This window comes from Protopterus annectens, chromosome 16.part0 (assembly GCF_019279795.1).
Source record: "Protopterus annectens isolate FY-2018-M chromosome 16.part0, PAN1.0, whole genome shotgun sequence".
NCBI lineage: Eukaryota > Metazoa > Chordata > Ceratodontiformes > Protopteridae > Protopterus > Protopterus annectens.
Genome location: NC_056750.1, coordinates 619164105 through 619187880, shown reverse-complemented (window position 1 = coordinate 619187880; position 23776 = coordinate 619164105). Strand labels below are relative to the sequence as shown.

Here is a 23776-nt window from a genome sequence, read left to right as displayed (position 1 = left end):
TCTATATAAACATCATTATGAATATTTGCTATTACCTATAATAATATAAACTCAGACCAAGAGAATGTAAATAAGAGTATTGCTAGTACATATTGTGAATCTGGTTACTTTCATAGATAAAGATGGACTACATTATGACAGTTGAAACTGACACTTTAGATTTGGAATCCAACTCTCTGGTAAAGAAGTAGACTGAACTTGTGTGAGCAGTTGAAAAGTACCAGCTAAATATACTTGCGCTTACCTCTACATAGAATTTTGGTTCTTGAACCCAACTTTTTGATCATTGGGTAGTCTCTTTTCTGCCCCAGAGCTGCCCTTCAGGAGAAGCCTTGGGTTGGTAATGGGATGATCTCAAGCTCCTAGCTGCGTGCAGTGTAGCTGGAGTTTGCGCCACTTTAAGAGGAGGTTATCTCAGTACAACTGCATGGTGGAGTATGGAAAACTGTGATGGTTGTTTGTGGCATGTAAAACAACTATTCAGAGTATTCAAACTTTCTGGAGACCATGGGGGAGGGGTGATCAAGTAGGTCTTGATAATGTACAACCTCCTGATTACGTAGTCCTACTAAAATACTTAATGTCCCTTGCTGTAAATGATGAAGATACTTTGATGTGCATGACTGAAAAGAACATCTGTCTTGTCTGGACCAGAGTGGTGAACCTTCACTGGACTTCTGTCTTAGACATTGTTGTCCAAGCTCAAGGCTGCTCATAAGTGTAACTGGTACAAACTCACTTTAGGTAAAGTTCAATGACAAATTTCGAAGTCATGCCATACCAGAGGTTGTAGGTTCTAGACATTCAGATCAAGGGAGGTGCTGAGCTGTCAAATGAACACCACCTGGAGGTGATTGAGCTGGATCAGATGGCCAAGAAAGCAGGCAAACAAGCCTAAGGATGTAGCAAGAGTGCCATCAGAATGATTGGTAGATGTTTCTTTTGGGACAAGTTTAATTGCAACCTCCAGAAGAGCTTCTCCGATATTCAAACGGAAGTCTTGGCCATGGAGTTTGTATGAACACTGTTCATAAAACCTTTGCAGCCAAACAGATAGCAAGAAACTGTGGATAAAGTGGCCAAAAGGAATTTGTGAATTGTTATGTTGAAAAATCTAGGATGTGCTAATGGATACCAGAGATGAACAAAGGACTCCATTTAAAGAAATAAGCCTCATGTGCTGTGTTAGCAGGGATTCTCTGGATAAGACCAGTAAGTACTAACAGGCCAGATAGGTCAGTGCTGTAGCAGCTGCAGAAGTGAAGGCCTAGGTATGGGAGGAGTTTGGTAATGCCATGGAAAATTATTTTCATATAGGTTCACATAGACTTTGTTAATCCAGCTGTGATTAGGAAGAGTGGGTTTAACATTTTACAGACTGTTCTCAGCTAGTGACTCTGGCTGGGGATACTGCTGGAAGATAGAAAGAGCACAGAGACAAACTCCTGAATCCAGTGGACATGCCATATTTGAGGAGTCACTGCCAGAAATGACTGGCCAAGACTGAATCCATTTCTATACACCAAGTCTCTGCAGTGTGCAAACAGTTTTGCAGTAGATGAAATCTAAGCAGAAAGGCTGAAGGTGCTGTACATTGTTGGGATGTTGCCAGCTGTGCCAGGAGAAGAAGGTCAGTGGATGTGTAGCGAATCAGCAGAAAGACTGTGGCATTTGGAGGCCAAAGAAAATGAGAGACTGCAGTGTTTGGAAGCTGAAGGAAATGAGAAGCAGCATCAACATAAGAGGGCGATGCTGACTCTTTGCCAAGATTATGGATGTAATAATACAGAAAGGAATAACCAAATCCCAGAACCAATAAGGCTCATTACATTTCTTCCATAATTTACAGAGGGAGATACTTTTGATCATTTTATTCATACATTTGAAAGTGTGTGTAAACAGTATAATGCTGACCAAGGGCTCTGCGTACAGTTCCTGACCCCTTACTCCATGGTAAAGCTGTAACTGCTGTTTCTAAATTGTCTGATATTGATTGCTTAAACTATGATAAAGTAATGTTTAGTTGAATGTTTTACGTTAACACCTGAAGCTTACAGAAAAAATAGATTTGTGAGCATCGATGCAAGGCAGATGAAAGTGTGTGAGATTATATTGCTGTGTTAAGCACTTATTTTCATAGGTGGGTGAGTGGGTGTCAGATCACCAGTTTTGAAGGGCTGGCAAACTGTTTGGTGAGGGAACAAGCCCTTAGCACTTTGCCTGAGGACATGAGAATCTGGTTGGCATACCGAGAATGTAACTCTGGAGATGAGCTGGGGAAAAAAGGGATCTCTACTTCTCAAGCAGGGCATCACTGCACAGGAAGGGGAAGCCTAGTGCTGTACATAGATATAAAGGAACCCATGGTAGGCAGCCTAAACCATCACCGCAGAGTCTACTAGTAACAGAGGAAACCACTAGTTTAGTTACATGGCCAGGATCAAGGGTTAAATGTTTTAAATGTAACCACTGGGGCCATGTATCATATAGATGTCCACGGTGGCAAGGTGGGGAACAAAAGGTGGGGGAACAAGTAAGTGGGAATAACAGTATGCCAGTGGTAAGTTGTCTTGAGACAACTGAGGTACCAAACTATTACCAGAGGTTATATCCCATCTTAGTGGGTAGAAAACAGACCACTGCTAAGAGAAACACAGCCATTGACATAACCATTGTGAAGCCTGCAGTAGTTAGAGAGGAGAAGTACTTGCATGGGCAGTCCACTCCAGTCACAGCTTTAGGAGGGACCCCATTCCAAATGCCTTTGGCCAAGATTCATCTTTACTGGGAGGGCAGAAAAGGAAGCAAGCAAGTAGGTGAGTTTGAGGACATCCTTGCAGATGTCTTGATATGGAATGATTTTGATAATATAGTACCTTGTGTGCATGCAGTTACATGCAGTTAGGCTTGGAGAGAGCCATGTGGGTCTGGTAGCCTGGGAGAGACCCAGACAGACCTCACACCTGAAGCCAGGCTGTTGAGGTGGCTATTTCAGGGAGGGAGCTACCCTGAAGCAGTGAGCCTGAAGGTGAGCCACAGCTGCTTGTAGGTACTGATGTTCCCGTGGACAAGGTGGCTGCAAGGGCACAGGTAAGTGGTAGTCCCCAGGCTGACAGTGAGGCACTGCTGTCAGAGGATACTAGACTTCCTGTGGAAGGGGAGCTGGGAAGAGATACAGTGACAGAGTTGTGACAGGGTCAGCTCTTGGACCCTACACTGAGAGGCTTGAGGGATGTAGCTAGGGAGGCACCTGATTCTCAAGGAAGAGGGGAGTCTGTATACTAGTACAAAGGGTTACTGTATAGAGAGTGGACCCCTGAGGAAGGGCTAGAGGGTGAGACAATACAGCAGTTTGTGGTGCCTACAGCCTGCCATCTGGCACTTCTAGCCGTAGCCCATGACATTCCTTTTGCAGGACATATGGGTATAAAGCATACCAAAAGATGTAGAATGCAGAACTTTTATTGGCCTGGGTTTGCAAGGAATGTAACAGGGTACTCAGGACCAGTGAGCAGTGTCAAAAAGTAGACAAGGCAAGAGACAATATCAAGGCTCCTTTGACGTCTTTGCCTGTGATTGAGGAGCCATTTCAGATGGTAGCTATGGATATTGTGGGTCCTCTGAGTACCCCAAGTTCCACAGGGAAGAAGTATATCCTGGTAGTAGTAGATTGTGCTACTAGATACCTTGAGGTGGTGGCTCTGCCCTCCATCAAGGCAGAGAAGGTGCAAATGTTTTGTTAGAGATGTTCAGCAAGGCAGATTTCCCCAAGAGAAATATTGACTGACAGAGGTGCCAATTTCATGTCACACCTGCTTGCCTGTTTGTGGAAGTGTTGTGGGGTGAAGCACCTAAATACCACCACCTACCATCCCCAAACTAATGGTCTTGTGGTGAGGTTAAACTTTACATTAAAGACCATGCTACATACATTTGCAGAAAAGTTTAAGAGAGAGTGGGACAAATATTTGCCCCATCTGATGTTTGCATACAGAGAGGGACCCCAGGAATCCACAGGCTTTTCAGCCTTTGAGTTGCTGTATGGGCACAGGGTGAGGGGATCTTTAGATTTTATTCATAATGAGTGGGAGGGTGAATGTGAATCCCACAAGGAGCCTGTTGTAGCATATGTCCTAAACCTTGGGACAAGACTTAGACAGCTCATGGGCTTGGCCCAGGAGAACCTGGCAGGAGTCCAACAGCAGAAAAAGGTCTGATATAACAGGAATGCTTGAGCCTGAGAGTATGCTGTGTGATAGCAGGTTATGGTTTTCATTCTGGTCAGGCACAATAAGCTGCAGGCAGCTTGGGAGGGACCCTTCAAAGTGGTAAGGAAGGTCAGTGTTGTTAACTACATGGTAGAACTGCTGGGCAAGAGGCAGGGGCACAAACTGTACCATGTTAACACGATGAAATCTTACCATGATAGGGAAGTCCTGGTGCTATATATTTGCAGTAGGAGGTAGGAAGAGTCTGACGGGGCTCTATGGCTACTGTGAGCCAGCCAGCAAAATGCCAAGTTACTATGGTGGAACTAGGGTTGCAGGCACATGATATGACAGTGCAGCACTGTAGTGGGGTCAGTAATGCCAGGGTAGTTGTAATCTCAACAGAGGGTATGGGTTAATGAATTCCAAGATAGGCTCATTCATGTCAAACAATGTTTCACAAGGGTCACTTGAAAAACTAGCTTGAGTCTTCATAGGGGGTAGAGATGTGATAATGCGAGGTATTGGGCGGTGCAGTGGTTAATGCTGTTGCCTCACAGCAAGAGGTTCTCTGGTTCGATTCTTGGCTGGGGTGCCTTCTGTGCGAAGTTTGCATGTTCTCCCTGCGTTCGCGTGGGTTTCCTCCGGGTACTCCGGTTTCCTCCCACATTCTAAAGACATGCTTCTGGAGCATTTCTCCCCGGGCCTCTGCTGAAAACAGGATCGGTGGAACCTAGTCGGACTTTCCCGGTCAACAAATGTTAAATAAATTATAAATAAATAAATAAATAAATAAAATATTGCCAGCTATGCCAGGAGATGTAGGGCAGTGGATGTGTAACACATGCCACCACAGCTGGCTGGAATTTTGTAAAGAATTATATGTCATTTGTATATCAAACTGGTTTATGCAGTTGCTTGTGTTGAAAAATGTATTTGGAAACGTGCTTGTGTTAAAAATATATCAACAGTGTGTCCTGCTGGACAGAAAAAAGAAAAATACATGTATTATTCTAAATGTTGAAATATATATATATCTATATATATATATATATATATATATATATATATATATATGTATACATATTTTAACAGAGAATACTGGAAGAAAAGAGGTTAATCTCAAACTCTGATAATAGTTTTGAAATTAAATTAACTGGCAGCCAGAGACAAAAAATTCTATACTAGAAAGTTTCCTGCATTATCACTAATTGTTAATCTGGAAGGGTGGAGGTATGAGATTGTTTTATGACCTCCAGGAGCTGCATCACATCTTAACAAAGCTATGTGTGTGTGTGTGTGTGTGTGTGTGTGTGTGTGTGTGTGTGTGTGTGTGTGTGTGTATTACTGACACATATGTGCTAAATCCTGACAGCTTCTAACCAAGAGGGGAAACATGGGAACCAGAAGTCAGATTACCAGATGTATGTGATGTCCTTCTGTAATCCATCACTAAAATAATGTTTAATACGGGTTTGACTGAGGTCTTAGAGCACTCTGTGTTTGGTACCTGAGAAGGAAGTATCCCTCACCTACTTCATCTTGCCTTCCTCTAGGAAGTGAACCAGGGAGCAGTAATTCTTTAGATCAGTCAGGAAAATATAGCGAGATTAGTTAAGCACTGTTTTTCTGTATCTGTGTGAATCTATTCATCTGTGTTATTTTAATATTTCCTGGGATTGAAACTGTAGTGTTTATTGTAAATATATATTTAGTATTTTCATGTTCTTTTATTATTTATTATTAAATATATTTAAAATCCGTGGTGGTGGTACTGTGGTAGCGTTGTCACCTCACAGTAAGACGCTGTCCGGTTCGATTCTCAGTTATAGAGTGTTTTCTGCATGGAGACATGCATGAATGGGTGTACCTTTGTTAAAGGTTGTGCATCAGGGCTGGTAACTCGGCACGTAAAAATCAACTACCAATCATTAGCGGACCGGAGTTCCACTGTGGCGACCCCTAACTGGGAAAAGCCGAAAGACACAAAGGCACAAACATTAAATATATTTAAACTTTTTATTGTGGATGGTCCTTTAGAGAATATTTTAAACTTTCAGAGGACGTATAAATATTTGATGATAGCTCTGGCCACTCCTGAAAGCCTTACCACATAGGCCAAATACTACCACTTGTACTAATATTTATTTCGCTTAGTATAATTGTGTACCCTTGCAAGAGCCTTAGAGTAGCTGGCTTTGGAGTGTCTGGTGGCAGTGTAACTACCTTAAAGTCTGAGCAGAAGGTGGCATTGCTAGTAAATCTGTACTAGCAGTTCCCAGGTGTGTGTGTGTGTGTGTGTGTGTGTGTGTGTGTGTGTGTGTGTGTGTGTGTGTGTGTGTGTGTGTGTGTGTGTGTGTGAGTGTGTGTGTGTAAATCAAATCTCAAAGAGTGTATGTGTCAGCTCGTTGGAGCAGGGACATGAAGCACTGGTTTGACAGAGAGAGTGGTGGAGACCTTGGCTTGGACAATCAGCTGAGGTCTCAAATCTGTATCTGTGCCAGTGGGGAGTCTCACTGGGGACCTGGAGGGAAACATACAGAAACCCAGACCCTGGACTGATTTTATTCCCTGTGTGCTCTTAAGGAAAATTGTGCTTGATGCAGAGACCTGCATATGGAAATACTGGGTGTATCCATTTTTATTCCAAGTGAACGTCTCTCTCCAGTGCCAGTGGTGATTATTCAGGCTCATTGATTACTGGCACAAAGAGGGAACCTCACACAGGGTATCAGGGTTACTGCCCCTTTTCAGTGTTGCATGGAAGGTACCTTTGGACTGGTAGTCTGAGGTGATCATCCATATTTTTTTAAAAGGAGATAGGAGTGTATGCCTGAACTACAAAGGGATCTCACTTCTCAGTTTCCTGCAGAAGGACTATGCCACAATACTAGAAAGGAAACTCCCTCTAACAGCTGGACCATGGAACAGCAGAATAACTCTCTGCCTTTGTCAGATATTGGAGGAATCATGGGTATTTGCCAGCCCTGTCTAGATGTGATTTATGGAATTAGAGAAGGCGTACGACAGAGGACCATGGAATGTCCTGTAGGAGGTGCTACTACAGCATGGGGTTCCAGACCACTGTGTGCCACTCAGTTTCTGTATTAATAGAGTGAGAGGCATTGACATTATTGGTGTTAAGTCATACATTCATGGTGGGTGTAAGGCTCCATCTGGAGTTTGCCTTATCTCTCCTCCTGTTAACGATTTTCATGGACAAGCTATCAAGGCACAGACAAGGTTTGAAGAGTATTCAGTTTGGGGACAGAAGGCTGTATCTTTTGTTTGCAGATGATGTTGCCCTCTTGGCCTCATGTAACTGTAATCACCAGTATGCATTCAGAGCTGGATTTGAACAGAATGAGGTGAGAATCAGCACTTCTATACCAAATATCAGGGCTCTTTCCTGAGCAAGAGTAGAATACTCTGCAGCTAAGGAAGAGCAGTCACCTCAGGTGGAGGGGCTTAAGTAATGGGTGGTCTTATTCAAAAGTGAAGGTAAAGGAATCAGGAGATTGATCAGTCAATGAGTGCAGCAGTGGCATGACTGCAAGTGTTGTACTGGACTGTGGTGATACAGCAGGAACTGAGTCCAAAGATGAAGCCCTCAGTATAGTGGTCGATCCATGTCTACATCCTCCTCTGTGGTGACAAACTTAGGGTAGTAAGTAAAATAATGATACCACAGAAATTAATTAGGTTCCTTCATGGGGTTTACTAGGCTCACTCTTTATTACAGGGCAAGAAATTCTGCAATCCTGTAGGATCTTGGAATACAGCCAAAATCCACCAAATAGTTGCATGTGGAGACACAGTGCACTAGTCAAGCTAATAGAACAACTCAGTCCAAAAAACCCAGCACTCATAATATAACAGTAGACTCCTTTAATATAGAAAATTAGCCAAAGCAGACCACATTTTTAAATAAATACATCTTTGCCTATGTCATAATTAATAATACAATTATTATACACTCATATAAAAGAAAACAATCCATATTGACATTTTCAATTGCAAACAGTATACATCACATATAATCTTCTGTACAATCATTGTCAATTGAACATTACATGGCTCATTCAATTCCTGCCTTCTCTCAAAACTAATTCATCCTGCAAAACATTGCTCTGCACATATTGTTCCCACAATTCCCATTTTTGTCTGTGTAATTTGCTCCTATCCTTTTCTGAAGATACCACTTCCAGTTCTTTTATCTCTGTTATATTCACTACTTCTAATATGGTTGGTTAAAACTTTGACTTCCATTTTCTATTGCTTTTATTGGAAGCCACCACAATTAAACTCAGCAAAGCTTTACTATGTGTAGGCAATTTAGATCCTGTATCACAGCTCAAAAAATAATTTATTTAGTTATACCAATTTGCTCATCCAGTATTCCTGACAGAGTAGTTTTCAGGGAACTTTTAAAGTCTCAAACACCATGCCTTGCCAGTACGGCATGCTCGGCCAAACCAAAAAAAAAACACTAGAGGCCAGCATAGACAGTCCAATACTTTATTGGGAGGTTTACACAGATAAGTCACCAAACAGGACATACAAATGTCCAATGATTCTTCAAAAAATCCAAACCGGTTTCGGCAAAATGCCTTCTTCAGTGAAAAGTAAAGAATCAAATAAGAACCAAATCATGAATATTTATAGCATACACCAGCCAATGACAGATAGTGGTATAATCCAACCCCTTTACATATGAAAATACTGGTTGAATTATATATATTATTATTATTATTTTATACCACTGAAAAGTTAAGAATGGCTAATAAGCAAATGTATATATATTATTTAATTAACACAGAGTGTAAGAATAAATGGGCTTGTTGGAAAATAGTAAACCTATGTAAAAACATAATTTACTATACGATAAGGAATAGTTCAGGTAACATATGAATAATACAGACACACTTGCATGACAAAGAAACATATCAATACACATCCAAAGAGTTAATGCAAAATTGTAAACCATACTAAAAAATTATATAAGTAAGCAAAATTACAATATATTAACATATATTATCTAGACATACTGTATACTACCCACAGTGTATATATATATATATATATATATATATATATATATATATATATATAAGAAATAAATCAAATTGCCTAATAGCATAATACAAATTGAACCAATCTTGCGGTATTCAATCATCATTTGAGTTATTCTTGTTATACTGAAATAATATATTTAAGCAGTATAGAACTCCAAAAGTGTCATATTAACCTACGGAGCCTATACAGAGTGAATAAATTCATATATACTTTTCATAAATGATCATTCAATCCTGGTGGAAACATAGCTCCAAGATGAATAATCCAGTATTTCTCCTTATGACTAAGTAAATTCTGCCACCCTTGTTGATTGCTCCTGTCACCGGTTAATCTGTCAATAACCGTGAACATAAATTTGGCTGTAGGATGTTTAACAGTGTGTTGATATAGGGCATTGGTTGTTTTTTTATTACGGATGTCACTCCTGTGTTCACCCATTCTGATTCTGAGGGAACGTGCAGTTTTTCCCACATAGAAGGCGGAGCACTGACATGTGGCTAAATATATAACCCAACTGCTTGAACAATTACCAAATATCCTAAGATTATAAACTTTACTAGTATTAGCACTAGTAAACTGCTTAAGCTTATTCACCTGATTGCATGATATACAATGACCACAAGAGAAGGTTCCTAATAATTCATCACCTGTCATTGTAAGTTGTTTATATTTAGCCCCACCACTTTCCTTGTGTTTGTAATGGGAAAATAATGATCCAAGGGTTCTGCCCCTTCTATATGAAAATTGGCATCTAGTTCCTAGGACATTCCAAAGGTAGTTGTTAGCTAACAGATTGTTCAAGCAGTTGGTTATATATTTAGCCACATGTCAGTGCTCCGCCTTCTATGTGGGAAAAACTGCACGTTCCCTCAGAATCAGAATGGGTGAACACAGGAATGACATCCGTAATAAAAAAACAACTAATGCCCTATATCAACACACTATTAAACATCCTACAGCCAAGTTTATGTTCACGGTTATTGACAGAATAACCGGTGACAGGAGCAATCAACAAGGGTGGCAGAATATACTTAGTCATAAGAAGAAATACTGGATTATTCATCTTGGAGCTATGTTTCCACCAGGATTGAATGATCATTTATGAGAAGTATATATGAATTTATTCACTCTGTATAGGCTCCATAGGTTAATATGACACTTTTGGAGTTTTATGCTGCTTAAATATATTATTTCAATATAACAAGAATAACTCAAATGATGATTGAATACCGCAAGATTGGCTCACTTTTGTATTATGCTATTTGGCAATTTGATTTATTTCTTATATATATATATATATATATATATATATATATATATATATACTGTGGGTAGTATACGGTATGTCTAGATAATATATGTTATTAATATATATTGTAATTTTGCTTACTTATATAATTTTTTAGTATGGTTTACAATTTTGCATTAACTCTTTGGATGTGTATTGATATGTATCTTTGTCATGCAAGTGTGTCTGTATTATTCATATGTTACCTGAACTATTCTGTATCATATAGTAAATTATGTTTTTACATAGGTTTACTATTTTCCAACAAGCCCATTTATTCTTACACTCTGTGTTAATTAAATAATATATATACATTTGCTTATTAGCCATTCTTAACTTTTCAGTGGTATAAAATAATAATAATAATATATATAATTCAACCAGTATTTTCATATGTGAAGGGGTTGGATTATACTACAATCTGTCATTGGCTGGTGTATGCTATAAATATTCATGATTTGGTTCTTATTTGATTCTTTACTTTTCACTGAAGAAGACATTTCGCCAAAACCGGTTTGGATTTTTTGAAGAATCATTGGACATTTGTATGTCCTGTTTGGTGACTTATCTGTGTAAACCTCCCAATAAAGTATTGGACTGTCTATGCTGGCCTCTAGTGTTTTTTAACTTTTAAAGTCTGCCAACTCATTATACTTGCCCAAAATATGTTCTCAATTACCTCTTTCTTTCCCATCACACCTTTAACATTTGCAATCTACCTGAGGAATTTTTTTTAGTCTGCTTGGGGTATAAAAATACCTACACAAACACTTCCAAGCAAAAATTTCCTAAACTTTGTTGCATATTTGGGAGCCATACATATATATCCCATTGTTTCTTTGTGAATTGCTTATCCAGTCTCTCTTCCCAAGCCTTTCTAACATCTTCTGTTTAATTCTTATAGTTACCATGCAATATTTTAGATTCCCTCCAAATTATCCTTTTTTTAACAGCTGCTACTGTTCTAGATTCAACTAAACACACTACCAGTGCTGGTCTTTCACTTAGGATCTCCATATTCCTTTCATTTTGCCTATACTCTGATATCAGTAACTGATATTGAAGGCAGTCTCTAGCCTGCAGTCCAAATGTATTCTTGGCTTCCTCCAATTCTATTACTTTTCCATCTCACTATACCTTGGTTCCTTTGCCAGTTTTCTGCAGTAAATTCCAGCCCCCTCTTGCCTATTCTCTGTACCCCTAATTGCAAACATCCACATCAGCAGAATCTCCTTTCTCCATTCCTGTGTTGGCTTAGTTCTTTGAATATTTTTGGTTACTCTATGAATATGAAGTTCTGCATGTTTGTTGTTATTTTCCTTAAGGATCTGCATCCACAATTCCAGTCTCTCCTTGATTCTTGGGCTTCCCCCTGTTTCATTATCATCCCTTTCCACTTTGAATTATAGCTTTCTGCTTGTGCTAAATATAGGCTCCTTAACTGTGCAGCTGTGAAATGACATTTCAAATCAGGTAATCCCAACCCCCCCCCTTTTTTTTTCAATAATAATTCTTTATTATTTTTCAACTTATTGATACAAAGATTTGAACAAAAAAAGAAAAGAAAAACAGGTAATTTCCAAACAATGCTTCTAACCACAATTCTACAACATATCTACACTATTTACATGAATGCTTCCATCATTTAACAAAAAGGAATAGAGAAGAACATACAAAGAATCTTATTAGTAGGTCTAATATCTTGTAAAAGTATAATTTCTGATAACATTTTGATTTTATAGTATATATGTCCAGGGGTTTAGCTGGGCTCGGAACATTAAGCCAGTAAAATATTAAAAATCTGTTCCCATATCTTCGGATTATTTATATTTTTGCTATGGTCATTGATTAATAATTTGTGGGCTAATATATGTTTTATCGCTAACATCTTGAAGTTGTCCCATGAAGTTTGAGATGGATTCAACCAATTTGTAGCTATGTAGAGTTTCATTAACAAAAATATATTTATAAGTATAGTCATTTGGGATCTAGATAAATAGTTTGGAGGGATATGTAATATAAATTCCAAAGAAAGCGTTGAATTTTGATAACCCATCTTTTGCAGTTGAAGTTTTAAAGAATTCCAAAGTTTATATATACATTTACAGCTCCAGAACATGTGAAGGAGGTCAGCAGTTTGATCTTTACAGTATGGGCATTTAGGAGAATTTTTAGAGTTAAATTTATGCAAGCTAAGTTGTGTATAGTAAGCATTATTAAGTATCATGAGTTGGGTAAATGTTAACTTTTGAAGAGAAATTGATTTTACTGTTAAATTAATTGCTTTTATTATTTTACTTTCTTCAATCAATGGTATTTTTTCTTTCCAATAATTTGACAAAAGGACTTGATTTTGATATTTAAAGTCTTTTAATAGTTTACATGTAGATGTTATAAATTTGGTATCTTGTAAGAGGGCTTGCCATAGATTTGTACATTTCACTAAATCCTCATTGTTAATGCTAAAATCTTTAAAGTAGCTTATGGATATTTCTTTAATCTGTCTCAATATGACTAAGTATGACTTGGGAAGATTCATTTCCTGTCTTAATTCATGAGTTGAATATTTGAGATATGGGTACATATCAAAAAGAGTTAAATTGATTATAAGTGGAAAATTTTTTAGATCTATTAGTTGATAATTATTCTGAGGTTAGGATTCCTATGAAAAAGTTGGAAGGTCATCATATGTTGGATAATAATTAATTATCTAAAGAGATTTTGTAATAATGTTATATTTATTTTAATGTGTTCCATTATAGCATATGATTTAGACGTGTCTTTTCCTAGGAAAGGTAATGATTTAGGATTAATATTCAGACGTACAACATGTTTGTAATACAGTTTTAATCAATTTGGTGACCATTTATTACTACATGTATTGTAATTAGCAATTCTTAAAATTCTATTAGAATTTATTATTAAATAGTATATTTCAAAGTTGGGTAAGTCTAAACCCCCTCTATTTTTCGGGGTCATCAATTTGTCGTATGATATTCTGGTTTTCCTTGGTTCCCATATAAATTTAGCAGATTCCATGTGAATTTGTTTAAAGAACTTCTTAGGGATTAGAACTAGAGTAGATCTGAAGATATATAATAATCTGGGTAATACGTTCATTTTAATAATTGAGACCTTTGCTAGTGGTGGTAATTTCAAATTATTCCATCTCCTTAAGTCAGATAGAATGTGATCCCAATTTAGTTTAATGTTATTGATATAAAAGTCTTTATTATCTGTGGAAAATGTAATACCTAAATATTTAATCTTTTCTTCAGATTTTACTTGCCCTATCAATGGTAAAAGTGAAAAGGGTTTTGGAGTTTTTAAAGGGAATAAATTGTTTTTTTTAAGGTTTATTTTATAGTTAGATATTACTGCATAGTCCTCATCCGCTTTTCATAGTTTTTGGGTATCTGAAACTGGTGTTGTACAGTATATAAGACCATCCGCAAAAGCAGCCATAGAAATCTTGGTACCATAAAGTATTGGGGCATTATGGTATATATTTTGTTTAATGTGTAAAAATAAAGGTTCTAGATATAAATTAAATAATAGGGGGGATAAAGGACAGCCTTGGCGGGTTCCATTTTTAATTTGAATCCTTTTAGAAAAATTTTTATTGATATATAAAGATGTATAAGGATTATTATATAATATTTGTAATATTAGGATAAACTCGTGAGGTATGTTAAAATATGGTAAAATATCAAATAGAAACTTTATGCTAAAGGCCTTTTGTGCATCAATAATAAGTGCATATATATTTAAATTCCTTTGATTGGCATACGAGATTAATGTATGAAGTGTTAAAGTATTGCCACTGGTTTGTCTAGCAGTTAAAAAAACTGGCTTGTTCATTAGATACTATTAAATTCATTATCTTCTTCAATCTATTAGCTAGTATAGAAGTCAAGATTTTCGTATCTATATTTAAAAGTGAAATGGGCCTATAATTATCTGGGTTTTTAGAATCCAAATTTTCTTTAGGTATAAGAATTGTTTTGGAAGCATTAAAGTGAGGGTCATTAATTTTATTATTGATTATATAATCAAACGTATATGACAGTATTTTACCAAAAGTATTACAAAAAGTTTTATAAAACTCTGCGGTATGACCATCTGGGCCCGGCGCTTTATTGGATTTCAACTTTTTAATTGTATTTATTATTTCTTCAGTGGAAATTGGTTTAATTAAATCTTTCTGGGAGTTATCTATTTTCGGGAAATAAATTTTTTGTAGAAAGTCATTATTAATCATATTTATAAGTGATTCATCTTGCTCACCATAAATTTGGGAGTATATCGATTCAAAGATATTTATAATATCCTCAGATTTTGTGTATAGTTTGTTCTTGAAAAGTATTTCTGGAATTTGAGAGGGTGATTTAGATTGGTTAATAATCCTTGCTAATGCCCTTGATGGTGTTTGAATATGGTTAGCATATCTTGCAAGCATTTTATTTTCATGAAATGTCAACCTGTTATTTTGAATCAAGAAAAGGTCTTTCTGACATTTTAATAATTCCATTTCTGTTTGTCTGTTATGATTCTGGATTAAATCCTGATCTAGTGTTTTAATTTTAGTCTCTAACATTTGTATATCTCTGAGTTGGATTTTTTTTATAGTACGAGGCTTTTTGAAGAAAAATCCCTCTTACCTGAGCTTTAGTTACCGCCCATTCAATATCAGGTGTATGTTGCTGTTTAGTTAATTTAACTAGTAGGGAATTGAGAGTGTCTTGAATTTCTTGGATTATTTCTTCTTTATTTAACAAGTTTGGATTTAGAGACCAATTATAGCCCCTATGTGGTAGACTGTTTCTAAGGTCTTTAGTAAAATTTAATGTAATCTTAGAGTGATCAGATAGGTAATGAGCTTGAATAGTTACTAAGGGATCAAGATTAATCAGTGTTTCTGAAATTAAAAAAAAGTCTATTCTAGACCACATTTTAAGACAAGTTGAATAAAATGTGAAATTATTTGTGTTAAGAGGATTGTTAACATATTTAAAGGGATCATATAATTTTAAGTCATACTTAATTTCTCTTAGTGCTAATACTGCTTGACTATTAAATGACCTTTGTGGACTTGATTTATCCAATTTAGGATTATGATAGGCATTCCAGTCCCCTCTTATAATATTATAGTGATTATTATATTGGTTTAAAACAGGAAAGAGTGATGCTATGAAAGAGTGTTAATTATTACATGGTGCATATATGTTGAGAAGTATAATGGGTTTATCGTAAAGAGTAGAAGGAAGAATCACATAGCACCATCTTCCCTCTTTATCAATTTTAGAATCTAGTATTTTTTCTTGGTATAGAATTTTAATAATTATCGTGACCCCCACACTATTAGTTTTGCCTTCCGAGGCTATAATTTCTCATCCATTTTTTCTTTTTAATATCAGTCCATTGATCATTGGTCAAATGAGTTTCTTGAATTAATATAAAACATGCTTTAGCTTGCAGAAATAAATGGAGAAATAATTTCCTCTATTTCAAGTTCTGGAGCCCTTTAGTATTCCATGAATCTATTTCCCACATTTCAAAAACCTTATTTTGCATAAGTATTCTATAAATTGGAGAAAATATAATAAATTCGGTTGAATTTTAGACATATGTATCCTATTGAAATCCCGTCCCATACCAGTGCCTACCCACTATACCCCTGGACCAGGACATATATAGGTCTTTAACATAGTAAAATTCTATAAAGATTAATAAGATTGACACATGTATATTATGCAAGTTAAAATATATAAAATAGGTAACATAAAAAACCCATATAATCTACAACTATGTCTACAAAGCCTAACCTATACATTCCCTATTGAACACTACTATTCATCTACGTCTCTTGCTCTATCTGTTTAATTGAATGAGTCAGAGAAAAAACATAATAAGAAAAATATGAGTATTATCACTCATCTCGATTAAGCTTGCAATGTCTACTTTAATAGTAATATTTTAGTATATCACTAGAAAAATATTCCCAGATTAATGAAACCATTATGTTCATGAAATATACCACAAACTAGTTTAACCTTGATTATATGTGTACCTACATTTAAACCTAGAATCCAATATGGGGCACTAACATCAGGTATAGATACATTAAGCAACCTGAATTCGATCTAAAATGTCTTTCTATTATTTGAAGAAAAGATTATACAAATTTTTGTAAATCAGACCTATATAGGTAAATAAACATATATAGTGAAAGATTCAATAGCCTAGTCCCTACTAATCTTAAGTCATTAAACAAGTCATCATTATTTATGCCTTTTCAGAAAAATCAAGTTTAACAAAAAACTTATTTAAAACTGAAAAAAGTTATATCAATAAATAACAAAAGGATTTAGCTTTCAACCTTTGGACACCAAAGCTTCCATAATTATAAAGCTATATAACATATACCTGATGTCATATATACCACTAATATATGTAAAAAATATTTTAAATGGTCCTATCTGCTACATTGGTAAGACAGAAATCGACAACACTGCTTCATACTACTACACACTATAAAAATATTACGTGTAACAAAATTTTATTTATTTATTTATTTTTATTTATTTATTTTTATTTACATTTGTTGACCGGGCTAGTCTGGCTGGATACATGTCTATTTTCAGCAGAGGCCCGAGGAGAAAAGCTCCACTATATACTAGTAAAAACATTCAAAAAGGACAATAAAAGAAACAAAAGAAACAAAAATTGTAAGAATGTAAAGAACAAATTCAATGTAGTGTAGTTACATTTACAGTAGCACGTTAAGATAGGTAAACAAAACAAAGGAGAAATACAGAGGGGATCCATGATCCCATATTTTTTCATAACAACTATAAGAATCAAAAATATTTACAATATTAAGAATTATGATAAACAATTAGTGCCTGGGCACTAGTTCTAGGAAACAGAAATTGCACAGCAGGGATGATTAATAGGTTTAAAAACAAGGTGAGATGACATGTTGCAGTAATATATCTTATAAAAGGAGAAAGTGACCTTGTAGAGAAAAAAGAAAGTCCATTTGAGAGATAGGCGAGCTACAGAGGGTTAGTATTGAGAGAAGAAGGAGAAGTAATGAAGAGAGGTATAAAGAAAGTTAGATGGGAGGTCAGCTGTAAACATATGTTAATTTCTTAGAAAGATTAAATAATCTCTTACATTGTACTCTAAAACCTAAATAAAGAAAAGCGTAACATCAAAATTTATCAGCTATCTCAGTGTGCTTGACCACAAGATTATCATACTATTGTTCAGTAAATTCCATATTTAGTAATATATATGTAAGTGATTTCTATTGAGGGTCTTAATAAACTGGATTAGATTTTTTAAAAAAGTTAACTCAATATAAGTGAAACATGCTTGTCCACTGGTTCCGTATATTACATATATACTGCTTGGAACCTCAGCAGTAGTAGTTTACTAATCATTAGTACAATATCTGTTTTACCCTAAGGAATGTTCCATGCTTACAGTTATGTCCCTATATATTTACACAGGTTATGCACTTATTTGGTTTTGGGTCTAATAACTGTGAGTTATGTGCTTATTACATTAAAAGAAACTTCAATTACTGTTTATTTTATCTTGTCCAGTCCTAGAAACTGTTTTTCGGATTTCCAAACGTCCATACCGGCTGATGACTTCGCGATGGGGGACTCCTTAAGCAGCCGGACTACCGATAGCACCACATCAAAAAACGCACCCTCTGAGGCAGCAAAAGCATTTCCGCTTCATTCGTGAAGTAGTTTAACTTCGTGAAGGCTGTAAATCGTCAGAAGTACCTCTTGGACACCAAACAGCTGAAAACAAAGTCCTTATCTGATCAAACAATGGCCTAATAGAAGAAAATAGCAAACAAAAGGAAACCAAGACTTTGACTTGTAGCAGGAGATAAATCCGACCTCGGATGTCATGCACTTCTAATCGGAAGACCAGACTAGCTCTCTGAAGCAGGCAAACTCTTGAAAACCACCAAAAAGGTACATTTAGCTTCTTTTTTGTTGTAACAGAATATCAAGACCCATCATCTGTAAATATTAATGTATTTGGGTACTTCATTTGAAATTTTATTTGTTTTACGATAAGAAACTTACAGTAAGGGGATAGTGATTGTCTGGCTTGTCTAATTTGCAAAGGCAAGTCTTGAGCCAAAGAAATTCTGTTATTTTTCCACAGAATGGAGCTTCCATTTTTCTTTACCATTAAAAATATATTGCTGACATCTTGAAAGTTAAGAATTTTAACATAAACAGGTCTTGGTATATTCAAAGCTTGAGATTCTCTCATGGCTCTGTGGGCTCTCTCTGTTATTATTTGTTTTGCAGTTTCAGAGTCATTGAATAATGTTGTAAGTATTTGTGTAATAGATGGGATTAGATCATTATATTGTACAGATTCCAGTATACCTCTGATTATTATATTGTTTCTCCTGGATCTCGCCTCCAGAGCAATAATTCTAGCTTGTATAGATTGAATGTCCAGATCCTGTGCATCAGCTTTTTTGGCAAGGAATGTTAATCTGTCTTCATTCTCAGTGATTCTAGCTTCAGTTTTATCCATTCTTTCGATCATTTGGTTACAGGAAATTCCAAAGGCTTGGACTTGATTAGATAGTTCTTTCAAAGCTTCTTGAAAAGGAAGTAAAGCAGCTTTTATATCTTCCATGTTTGCCAGTTGGTCTGGTTTATTTTTATTCCCTGGTTTTGGATGTTCCTGTTGTTTTGTTATTTTCTGTCTTTTCGAATTTAAATCTTTCTCCGGTGATAGAAGTTCTGAAAGTTTAGCTTTTGTAGTTGATGTGTCCATATTTTTGTCTTCTTTCGACATTATAGATCAGTGCTGAAGCTGCTGTAGCTTGATTGTAGATAGGCCAACTGTTCTGAGCACACGGTTCCTTTGTTTAAGACTCTCTTCAGAGTCAGTTAATCTGATATAATCCTGATAAATTTATTAATTTTCCATGTTCTTTCACCTCTTGTAGGATACTTAGGTAAAGTTAAAGTTGTTCTTGTCCAGAATTATAGTTAAACAGATCGTGATATAGCCTCTGGGTTAAATTTTCCTCTGTTTATATGAAGAGCTGTAGATTAGCAGTGTTTACAGAATGGCAGCCATCTTTGAATCCGAAACCACTTTTTTCTATTGGAAGGATCAACTTATCCCACTTGGGTGTATATTATGATATCGCACACTCAGAAGAGCAAATGACACATAATCGACCCCATGTAAGCGAAAGCTTACAACATCGAAACCTCAGAACAACAATTTTTTTCCAAGTGTAAAAAATTGCTGTTTCAAAACAAAAAAAAAAAAAAAAATGTAAAACATTACATAATGTGGGGGGCTTTGCCCCCCCACCCCCTACTTAAATATACCAACTCCGGTATCGCACTACAGTGCCGAAAAGGCAAAGTAGCGAAAGCAGCCAAACAAATTCTTTCCCAGGGAAAGAATTCGCTGAAAAGCCACTTCGCTATTTTGCCTTTTCACGCTTCGACAAAGATGCATTCGACAACCTGCATCTGCGACAGCGTAATAGGGAGCCATCCCACTTGACTCTTGTCATCTTCTCCTCCCAGATAAAATATTTCACCTCTTCATTAATTGCTGTCCAAACGTTTCCTATGGTTGACAAAAATATGCCTAACCTTGTATAAAAGTAAAGGGACTGAAAACATTTTACTGCTTGTATCTTGTTATCCATATCTATAAAACAGAGATTCCATTTTCTCAGTTTTGGTATCACCTTTTTAGACTTTTTCCACATATCCTTAGTTGCCATAACAGAATAATTTTAATCCATACTCCTAAATACTTCATTTCATTATGTCTCAATAAAGATGGGTATTGCTGAACCAATTTGTATGTGGGTACACAGTTTACAGCTACTGCCTTTCTTTTATCTTCATTAATTTGAAAACCGAATCAGAATGTTCCACAGCACTGAATTGCCCTTTTCTGGTTTTATCAGATACAAAATAATATCATCTGCAAATAAAGGCAACTTGTCTTGATTACCACACCAGTTACATCCTGGGATTTCTGAGCCAATTACTTTCTTTACCAATGGTTCCAACTATGATGCAAATAAAGGGAAAAGAAGACAGCCCTGCCTGGTTCCTTTGTTCAAACAGAACTTGTCAGAGATTACCTCCCCCCTGACTTTAATATTGCCTCCAGTCCCTTGTATATCCTACTAATTAACCTTATTATTGTGTTAGGGAATGCAGATGCTTCCATTGCCCTACTCATAAAATCCCACAAACCCCTCTGTTGGATGCTTTTTCTACACTAAGACTAAGTGGTATTTTTTTACATTCTGCTTCCATCCGGATTGTCACTGTTCTACTACTGTTGCCAAATGTTTGCCTCCCCTCCACAAAATGGCACTGATCCATGTCTATCACTTTTGGCAACACCTTTGCCATTCTTTTAACCATTATAGACATAAACATTTTATAATTATGGTTTAGAATTGAAATGGGCTTATATGAAGCTGGACCTGATGGGTCTATACCATCTTTAGGTATTACAGTCTCTACAGCTTTATTCAAGGACGTTGGTTCTTCTCTCCCTTTTAAAATCCTGTTAAACAAAACCTTCCCGATTGTTATCACTTTCTTCCCTCCTAGCTTCCAGACTTCTACAGGAATACCATCTATTCCCGGAGACTTTCCTGTAGATTGGTAATGCATTACCATTTTTATCTTATCTCCTCCTATCCTAATTGTTAATAATTGAGCCTTATTTACATCTAACCTTGGCATATTTAATTTCTCCATAAATATTTCCATTTGTACTTTTTCTTGATTTCCACATTTCTGTTTTACATAGATTCTCATAACTTTTCCAAAATATTTATAATACCTGTACAGGATCTCTCGTTGTTATTCTTGCTATAGGCTCCCTAAGCTTGGCAACAACTGTTTTTTGCTTTCTTTTGCCCGAGTTGCTGCACTAAAAGCTTTTGTGCTCTGGAGTTAAAGCAGATTGTGATTGCATCTATACAAAGGCTTTTTCAATTCCATCGGCTTAATCAACTTTAAACTCTCTTATACATGCCAAAAACTGTAATAAATCACAGGATTGTTCAACACTAAGTGTTGATCACATCCAATGTCTAAACACAACAAACTGCAATTCAATAAGTCCAACAGTATCCTGTAAATACATATATAAGAAACATATGTGATAAACAGTTTGGAATGCAAAATATCAGAAATCAAAAATTAAATGAGCTCCTCTCATTAAAATACACCATATGTCATGGATCATTCAACCCTAGGAATTTCATTGCCCTAAATTAACGATCCATCCTTATTTCTTATTAAATGTTTTGTGTTTTAGTAAAAAAAAAAGAAGTGTTATTATTTTATCTATATCTACAGAAATGTGTTCAGCACCAAGACGCTTTAACAAATGCTTATAAAGGGGACTTCTTTCTCCCTTACATCAAATATCACAGGTGCGAAGGGACATCCTTTCCACTTCAATATTATTTATCCATATTGGCAAACCACCATATATATCAACCATTTAGTGTTAGTGTTAAAATTAATAAAAGTCTTAATCTGATATGCAAGAGTTGTATCAACTGAAGTGAAAATCTTTGTAGTACAGACTACATCACTTACTACCATTTCATATTTGCCATCCTGTTTTTAAACAGAAAAAAAAAACTCCCAGGATATTCCTTAGAACAAAGGGTCACAAATCTGAAGTTCAGGGCACCATGCTTCTAAAACCCTCATGTACAACTATCCCTCACTATCTTTAATATCTTTGACATTTCATGCAGTATATTACCAAAGAATGAATCATCATTAGATAATAGTGACCAATGTTCATTCAAAATTTATTTTATCAAATACGGATAATTTCCAAATCTGGTAAACAAACCTAAGTAGTGTATTATGTTCACTGTCTTAATGTTTAGTAGACCGGTGTCTAAAAGACTTTGTCTATCGATGGACGCTACCTTATGCTGATATTCTACAGCTGAAGTTATATTACAACCCCTAGTAAAAAAAGTTGTTCATTATGTCAGACTGTTTCTGAATTTCCATGATATTATTACAAATCCTTCCAATTCTCTAGAAGTGTGAATGTGGCATATTAACCGCTATGAGTTTTGGATGGCAACTACATGCACACAAAATAGCATTTGTGTGGAAGGGTTTCTTTTATAGCATATTAGTAACAATGCCATAAATCTGTTGGGTGGCTGTTACATACAAAAATTGGATGACAAATAAATCACAGCTATATGTAAAATGTATGCCCATATTGTTATCGCTACAATTCTTGTAACTGCTGAACATTCCCCTTCCACAATGCTACACTCCATCCAGTTATCACTGCCAGAGTTCCAATCAATTTCGATTTTTATTAACTGCTGCACAATAAGTATACCTTAATTCAAAATACCTAATAAAATATCAGTGTAGATGGGAGCACACACACATATGTATATATATATATATATATATATATATAAAATATAAATATATATATATATCTATACATATATATATATATATATATATATATATATATATATATATATATATATATATATACACACACACACACACACACACACACACACACACACACACACACTGGATATAAAAAGTGTACACACCTCTGTTAAAATGCCAGGTTTTTGAGATATAAAAAAATGAGACCACAATAAATCATTTCAAAACTTTTCCCACCTTTAATGTGACCAATAACCTGTACAATTCAATTGAAAAACAAACAAATCTGTTAGGGGAAAAATATAAAAAAATAAAAAATGTACAATAACCTGTTTGCATAAGTGTGCATACCCTTAAACTAATACTTTGTTGTGTGTGCACACCCTTAAACTAATACTTTGTTGAAGCTCCTTTTGATTTAATTACAACATTCAGCCTTCTTGGGTAGGAGTCTGTCAGCATGACACATCTTGACTTGGCAATATTTGCTCATTCTTCCTTGCAAAAGCGCTCCAAATCTGTCAGATTGCGAGGGCATCTCTTGTGCTCAGCCCTCTTCAGGTCACCTCACAAATTTTCTATTGGATTTAGGCCTGGGCTCTGGCTGGGCCATTCCAAAACTTTAATTTTCTTCTGGTGAAGCCACTCTTTTGTTGATTTGGATGTATGCTTGGAGTCATTGTTATGTTGAAAGGTGAAATTCC

General features: G+C 35.9%; 2 protein-coding genes across 13 annotated transcripts in view; one reads left to right on the top strand and one right to left on the bottom strand.

Annotated features, from left to right (window-relative positions):
• Positions 1-23776, top strand: part of CIZ1 (CDKN1A interacting zinc finger protein 1) — a 2016138-nt gene that overhangs the window by 614837 nt on the left and 1377525 nt on the right. For both annotated transcript variants that reach the window (XM_044058876.1, XM_044058878.1), the window contains one exon: positions 18186-18572. The gene's annotated coding sequence lies outside the window, so the exon portion shown is untranslated. The remainder of the gene's footprint in view (positions 1-18185; positions 18573-23776) is intronic.
• DNM1 (dynamin 1) overlaps positions 1-23776 on the bottom strand; it is a 1092771-nt gene that overhangs the window by 858354 nt on the left and 210641 nt on the right. The window lies entirely within an intron of this gene.